Below are 8,818 nucleotides of genomic sequence, written 5' to 3'. Positions count from 1 at the left end.
ACAATTCAACTTGCTAGAAGTTTGTTAGGAATTTTTTATTTTAATTTTATGAGGAAGATCTGTCTATAGTTTTCTTTCCTTGTAATGTCTTTTCAGATGTTAGTATCAGGATGATGCTGTTCTCATAGGATGGGTTGGGAAGTGTTCCCTCATTGTCAGTTCTCTGGAAGATTTTATATAGTATATATATATATATATATCTTTTTTTGATGAGAGTAACTAGTGAAGCCACCTGGGCTTGTATTTTTCTCTGTGTGAAGGGTTTTAACTTTGGTTTAATAAATGTAGATTTATTCTGGTTATTTATTTCTTCTTGAGTGACCTTTTATAGTTTGTGTTTCCAAGGAATTTTCCATTTTATGTAAGTTGTTGAATTTATTGGAATAAACGTGTTTATAATGCTATTTTATTATTCTTTTAATATCTATAGACTCTTCTGGGTGTTGTATTTCTATTCTGGCTATGGAAACAGGCAATATACCCAGTGCTAGATGAGACCACACGCTGTTTTTTCTATTCCTTTTTGGTGATGTTATTCCCGGCCTCAGGTATTTCCTTGAGTGGGATACTTACACAACCTCAATCCCCATGCATGCTCTTATCACACTCTGCTGAGTGGACAAGGGGACTCTCTGCAGATATCTGACATTCTCTCTCTGCTGTCCTCTCCTTTCCAGGACCATGTCTTGAACGCAAGTTGCCTTAGTCTCCTCTCAGCAGCATTTTCTCAATTCGGAGAGTTCATTAAGCTCTGCCTGTGTCTTCCCTACACGTGCCCTGGGAATTTCTCTGGCAGTAAACTGGGGCAATCATAGGACCTGCATCTTTCCTATCATTCAGACATCACTGTCATTTATTGCCTCATGCCTAGTTTTTTGAAAAACCACTTTTTTATGTATTTTGTATGGTTTTAGGTTGTTTAAATCTAGTCCCTCTCACTCCATTCCAGCTGCGAGTGGAAATCCTTTTTTTTCAGTTTTAAATGACCAGATTCATCAGTTTAAAGCAACCAAATTATTCTTTAGAACTGTGGTGAATGAAAGACCAGCTGCTGGTGATCCTTGGCTCCTCTGCCACATGACAAGGCACGTGGTGGCATGTACAGGTCTCCCTTCTCTTCTGGATTTCATTGACTTCAGCTTCTTGCTTCTGTGTTTTCTCTCTATCTTCATTCCATTTATAAAGGACTCCATTAACAGGATTAAGTCCCATCCTGAATGAGGTGGGTCACACCAGAACTGAAGTAGCCTCATCAAAAGATCCTACTTACAATGAGTTCACACCCACAGGAATGGATTAGTTTAAAAAAAGGTTTTTCTGGGGTGGGAGCAAATAGTAGAAAGATCTAAACTGGGGGATTCAAGGAAGTTTTTCCATAGGAAGTGACAAATACTCTGAGACACACTTGATATTGACTAAATTAAAGTAGAAGATGAAGTTTATTTTGGACAGGGAGAGTGATATTAACGTGATAGTTCCCTGCATTAGAGAATAAAGAGAAATTCAGAATGGCTGACCCGGGCGGGGGGGGGGGGGGGTGAGATGAGCAATGACTTCAGAAATAGTTGGATAGAGAGGCTAGAGCTACATGGTAGAAGATTTTACAAGAAAAACTGAAAATCTTGTCTTCTTTAGGGATCGAAGAGGGTGCCAGGGAAACTTAGGGATATTAAGAACAGTAGAAGATAAAATGAAGACATATTGTATCTGAAGACATCACTTGGTCGTCCTTCAGAACAAAGAATTGTCTTTAAAGTTTTTAATCAAATTCTTAGGGGAAATTGTTCCAAGTTCTTTGCAGGAGGGAACCATACCTCTTGGTCGAGCATGAATTCTCTGAGAATGTTTATGTTGCACACAGCTCTATTCTTGGTGCTTAGAACATTGTCTGGCAAACAGAAAGACCCTGACAAATATTTGCTGGAAGAATGGGCACCAAAATACCTAAAATTTCAAAGGGAAATCTCTTTCACCAACTTCACTAGCCTTCCAGAGTGACAGCAGAGGGGTGAGAGGACAGTATGTGGTGAGGGATAATGCTAGTAGTGACAAAAACATGGACCTGAGATATAGGAAGGGGTAGAGATTTAAGAAGAAGTGTGGCATCATAATCGTGGCTCCAACACTACTGGCCACAAAGCTAAAATTGCTGCCAAGAAGATGATGCAGCATCAGGGAGTGTGGGAATTGTCAGTCACTTGGAGAGGGCTTGGAATTTCAGTAGAATCCTGTGAGGATAAGAGTCTTGTGTGGATGACGGCAAAAGGGTCTTAATTGACTTCCTGGTTCCACCCTTGCTTCCTTCCAATGTGCTTTCTTCACAGCAATACATGTAATCTTCTTAAAATGTGAATTGTCTTGAATCCTTCTCATGCTTTAAAATTCTTTCATAGCTTCCCTCTGTCCTCAGAATAAAACCCAAACTCCCTCCCAGCCTATAAGAGCTTTTGTAAGCATCCCAATGGCTCCAACCACTTTCCATTGCTTCCTACTCTCCAGTCACACTGGGCTTTGCCTTCCATGCCCCAAAGACTTTGCTTATCATGCTTCCTTTCCCTGGAATATGTGGAGCTCCCCTCATGTCTTGTGTTTCGGGTTACAGCTTAAGTGGCTGTAGATACGTCTTCCCTGGCATAGCAGATTGAATTATGTTCCCCAGAAAAAGATGTTCTTAATATTAATCCATTTCTGTAGGTGTGAACCCATTGTAAATGGGATTTTCTGTTAAGTTAAGGTGTGACCGACTGAATCAGAACAGGTCTTAATCCTGTAACTGACGACTTGGAGAAGGCCATAGAGAGAAAGCTACGTAAGAAACCATAAGTCAGCGGAACCGAAGAAGGAGAAGACATCGCCCCATGCATCATCACGTGAGCAGCCAGCACCAGAATGCCAGCCTTCAGGGAGAAAGCTTTGCCTTGCTGATGCCTCAGTTTTGTACTTGTCCTAGTCTCAAAACCACAAGTCAATAAATTCCTGTTGTTTAAGTCAGCCACTGTATAGCACTTGTTTTAACAGCTGGGAAAGTAATACACCTGGCTACCCCCAAAAAAATCACTTGATTTTTTTTTTTTTTCTATTTCAACTTGGCATTTTTCTTTATACCTCTCACCACAATTTGCTATCATTTTTTATTTGATCTTTATCTGTCTTCCCATAAGAATGTAAGGGGTGGTGTGCAGGATATTTCTATCTCATTCAATGTTGATCCCCAGGGAGTTAGCACATGGTATTTCCTTTAAAAATTGTGGTTGAATGAATGAATGAACGTCTTCAGTTTTCCTCAGATAATGATCTAGGAACAGAAAATCTTTGATGTGGAAAATTTGGAAAACAGAAATAAAATAGAAGGAAGAGAGAGTTGCCTGCTGTCCTACCACCAAAGGATAAACATTATTAATATTTGTATCAATTTCCTTATAATCTTTTTTGGTTTTCAAATATGATTGTGATTATATGGAATATACACAATTTTACATAGTGATTCTTAAAAGTAATATATTTTTGTTTTGATCATAGTAATAGTGCATACTTAGAAAAAATTTGGTTATATGTAAAAGATAAAGAAATAAACAAAATCATAAAGTGTGCCCCTATCTAGAAAAAAACCACTATTTACATTTTGATCTATTGAAGTGTTTCTCAACCTTTTTTTCATTATTGCCTCCTTTAGAAGACTTTTAAGACAGTTTCTCCAATTTCTTTCCCTATTCAATCATGAAATTTTAATGCCACATATGTGCTCTGCATCTCTTTATTCACTGTGTATTTATCTATGCTGTATACATAAAAAGTGTAAGATTCCCCCCTCCCACAAGAACTATTTTTTTTACTCCCTTGAGGTTGATATTGGCCCCATTTACAATGAATGGTCTATTGCATGGCCTGTTTTTTTCCCTATAAATATATACTTTGTGTGGCTGACGTATTATTGCATATATGTATATTTTAAAACATTCTTTTTTTTTATTAATTAACGGAAAAAAAGAAATTAACCCAACATTTAGAAATCATACCATTCTACATATGCAATCAGTAATTCTTAACATCATCACATAGATGCATGATCATCGTTTCTTAGGACATTTGCATCGGTTTAGAAGAACTAGCAACACAACAGAAAAAGATATAGAATGTTAATATAGAGAAAAGAAATAAAAGTAATAATAATAGTAAAAAAAAAAAACAAAACCTATAGCTCAGATGCAGCTTCATTCAGTGTTTCAACATGATTACTTTACAATTAGGTATTATTGTGCTGTCCATTTTTGAGTTTTTGTATCCAGTCCTGTTGCACAGTCTGTATTCCTTCAGCTCCAACTACCCACTATCTCACCCTGTTTCCAGCTCCTGCTGGAATCTGTTACCAATGACATATTCCAAGTTTATTCTCGAATGTCGGCTCACATCAGTGGGACCATACAGTATTTGTCCTTTAGTTTTTGGCTAGACTCACTCAGCATAATGTTCTCTAGGTCCATCCATGTTATTACATGCTTCATAAGTTTATTCTGTCTTAAAGCTGCATAATATTCCATCCTATGTATATACCACAGTTTGTTTAGCCACTCGTCTGTTGATGGACATTTTGGCTGTTTCCCTCTCTTTGCAATTGTAAATAACGCTGCTATAAACATTGGTGTGCAAATGTCCGTTTGTGTCTTTGCCCTTAAGTCCTTTGAGTAGATACCTAGCAATGGTATTGCTGGGTCGTATGGCAATTCTATATTCAGCTTTTTGAGGAACCGCCAAACTGCCTTCCACAGTGGTTGCACCCTTTGACATTCCCACCAACAGTGGATAAGTGTGCCTCTTTCTCCGCATCCTCTCCAGCACTTGTCATTTTCTGTTTTGTTGATAATGGCCATTCTGGTGGGTGTGAGATGATATCTCATTGTGGTTTTGATTTGCATTTCTCTAATGGCCAGGGACATTGAGCATCTCTTCATGTGCCTTTTGGCCATTTGTATTTCCTCTTCTGAGAGGTGTCTGTTCAAGTCTTTTTCCCATTTTGTAATTGGGTTGGCTGTCTTTTTGTTGTTGAGTTGAACAATCTCTTTATAAATTCTGGATACTAGACCTTTATCTGATATGTCGTTTCCAAATATTGTCTCCCATTGTGTAGGCTGTCTTTCTACTTTCTTGATGAAGTTCTTTGATGCACAAAAGTGTTTAATTTTGAGGAGCTCCCATTTATTTATTTCCTTCTTCAGTGCTCTTGCTTTAGGTTTAAGGTCCATAAAACCACCTCCAATTGTAAGTTTCATAAGATATCTCCCTACATTTTCCTCTAACTGTTTTATGGTCTTAGACCTAATGTTTAGATCTTTGATCCATTTTGAGTTTACTTTTGTATAGGGTGTGAGATATGGGTCTTCTTTCATTCTTTTGCATATAGATATCCAGTTCTCTAGGCACCATTTATTGAAGAGATTGTTCGGTCCCAGGTGAGCTGGCTTGACTGCCTTATCAAAGATCAAATGTCCATAGATGAGAGGGTCTGTATCTGAGCACTCTATTCAATTCCATTGGTCGATATATCTATCTTTATGCCAATACCATGCTGTTTTGACCACTGTGGCTTCATAATATGCCTTAAAGTCAGGCAGCACGAGACCTCCAGCTTCGTTTTTTTCCCTCAAGATGTTTTTAGCAATTCGGGGTACCCTGCCTTTCCAGATCAATTTGCTTATTGGTTTTTCTATTTCTGAAAAATAAGTTGTTGGGATTTTGATTGGTATTGCATTGAATCTGTAAATCAATTTAGGTAGGATTGACATCTTAACTATATTTAGTCTTCCAATCCATAAACACAGTATGCCCTTCCATCTATTTAGGTCTTCTGTGATTTCTTTTAACAGTTTTTTGTAGTTTTCTTTGTATAGGCTTTTTGTCTCTTTAGTTAAGTTTATTCCTAGGTATTTTATTCTTTTAGTTGCAATTGTAAATGGGATTCGTTTCTTGATTTCCCCCTCCGCTTGTTCATTGCTAGTGTATAGAAATGCTACAGATTTTTGAATGTTGATCTTGTAACCTGCTACTTTGCTGTACTCATTTATTAGCTCTAGTAGTTTTGTTGTGGATTTTTCTGGGTTTTTGACATATGGTATCATATCGTCTGCAAACAGTGATAGTTTTACTTCTTCCTTTCCAATTTTGATGCCTTGTATTTCTTTTTCTTGTCTAATTGCTCTGGCTAGAACCTCCAACACGATGTTGAATAATAGTGGTGATAATGGACATCCTTGTCTTGTTCCTGATCTTAGGGGGAAAGTTTTCAATTTTTCCCCCTTGAGGATGATATTAGCTGTGGGTTTTTCATATATTCCCTCTATCATTTTAAGAAAGTTCCCTTGTATTCCTATCTTTTGAAGTGTTTTCAACAGGAAAGGATGTTGAATCTTGTCAAATGCCTTCTCTGCATCAATTGAGATGATCATGTGATTTTTCTGCTTTGATTTGTAGATATGGTGTATTACATTAATTGATTTTCTTATGTTGAACCATCCTTGCATACCTGGGATGAATCCTACTTGGTCAGGATGTATAATTCTTTTAATGTGTTGTTGGATATGATTTGCTAGAATTTTATTGAGGATTTTTGCATCTATGTTCATTAGAGAGATTGGTCTGTAGTTTTCTTTTTTTGTAATATCTTTGCCTGGTTTGGGTATGAGGGTGATATTGACTTCATAGAATGAATTAGGTAGTTTTCCCTCCACTTCGATTTTTTTGAAGAGTTTGAGGAGAGTTGGTACTAATTCTTTCTGGAATGTTTGATAAAATTCACATCTGAAGCCGTCTGGTCCTGGACTTTTCTTTTTAGGAAGCTTTTGAATGACTAATTCAATTTCTTTACTTGTGATTGGTTTGTTGAGGTCATCTATTTCTTCTTTGGTCAAAGCTGGTTGTTCATGTCTTTCCAGGAACCCGTCCATTTCCTCTAAATTGTTGTATTTATTTGCGTAAAGTTGTTCATAGTATCCTGTTATTACCTCCTTTATTTCTGTGAGGTCAGTGGTTATGTCTCCTCTTCCATTTCTGATCTTATTTATTTGCATCCTCTCTCTTCTTCTTTTTGTCAGTCTTGCTAAGGGCCCATCAATCTTATTGATTTTCTCATAGAACCAACTTCTGGTCTTATTGATTTTCTCTATTGTTTTCATGTTTTCAATTTTATTTATTTCTGCTCTAATCTTTGTTATTTCTTTCCTTTTGCTTGCTTTGGGATTAGTTTGCTGTTCTTTCTCCAGTTCTTCCAAGTGGACAGTTAATTCCTGCATTTTTGCCTTTTCTTCTTTTCTGATATAGGCATTTAGGGTAATAAATTTCCCTCTTAGCACTGCCTTTGCTGCGTCCCATAAGTTTTGATATGTTGTGTTTTCATTTTCATTCGCCTCGAGGTATTTACTAATTTGTCTTGCAATTTCTTCTTTGACCCACTTGTTGTTTAAGAGTGTGTTGCTGAGCCTCCACGTATTTGTGAATTTTCTGGCCCTCCGCCTATTATTGATTTCCAACTTCATTCCTTTATGATCTGAGAAAGTGTTGTGTATGATTTCAATCTTTTTAAATTTGTTAAGACTTGCTTTGTGTCCCAGCATATGGTCTATCTTTGAGAATGATCCATGAGCACTTGAGAAAAAGGTGTATCCTGCTGTTGTGGGATGTAATGTCCTATAAATGTCTGTTAAGTCTAGCTCATTTATAGTAATATTCAGATTCTCTATTTCTTTATTGATCCTCTGTCTAGATGTTCTGTCCATTGATGAGAGTGGGGAATTGAAGTCTCCAACTATTATGGTAGATGTGTCTATTTCCCTTTTCAGTGTTTGCAGTGTATTCCTCACGTATTTTGGGGCATTCTGGTTCGGTGTGTAAATATTTATGATTGTTATGTCTTCTTGTTGAATTGTTCCTTTTATTAGTAGATAGTGTCCTTCTTTGTCTCTTTTAACTGTTTTACATTTGAAGTCTGATTTGTTGGATATTAGTATAGCCACTCCTGCTCTTTTCTGGTTGTTATTTGCATGAAATATCTTTTCCCAACCTTTCACTTTCAACCTATGTTTATCTTTGGGTCTAAGATGTGTTTCCTGTAGACAGCATATAGAAGGATCCTGTTTTTTAATCCATTCTGCCAGTCTATGTCTTTTGATTGGGGAATTCAGTCCATTAACATTTAGTGTTATTACTGTTTGGATAATATTTTCCTCTACCATTTTGCCTTTTGTATTATATATATCACATCTGACTTTCCTTCTTTCTACACTCTTCTCCATACCTCTCTCTTCTGTCTTTTCATATCTGACTCTAGTGCTCCCTTTAGTATTTCTTGCAGAGTTGGTCTCTTGGTCACAAATTCTCTCAGTGACTTTTTATCTGAGAATGTTTTAATTTCTCCCTCATTTTTGAAGGACAATTTTGCTGGATATAAGAGTCTTGGTTGGCAGTTTTTCTCTTTTAGTAATTTAAATATATCATCCCACTGTCTTCTAGCTTCCATGGTTTCTGCTGAGAAATCTACACATAGTCTTATGTATGAGACAACTAATGCTGAATATACAAACAGAAATGGAAAACCTCTTCAAAAACAAAATCGATAAATTGAGGGAGGACATGAAGAAGACATGGGCTGAACAAAAATAAGAAATAGAAAAACTGAAAAAACAAATCACAGAGCTTATGGAAGAAATAGCTTGTATTTCTTCCATAAGCTTGTATTTCCCTTGTATGTGATGGATTGTTTTTCTCTTGCTGCTTTCAAGATCCTCTCTTTCTCTTTGACCTCTGACATTCTAACTAGTAAGTGTCTTGG

Source organism: Tamandua tetradactyla, chromosome 26 (genome assembly GCF_023851605.1).
Source record: "Tamandua tetradactyla isolate mTamTet1 chromosome 26, mTamTet1.pri, whole genome shotgun sequence".
NCBI classification, from domain to species: domain Eukaryota; kingdom Metazoa; phylum Chordata; class Mammalia; order Pilosa; family Myrmecophagidae; genus Tamandua; species Tamandua tetradactyla.
The sequence above is the reverse complement of the archived record's forward strand: the minus strand, read 5'-3'. Positions refer to the sequence as shown.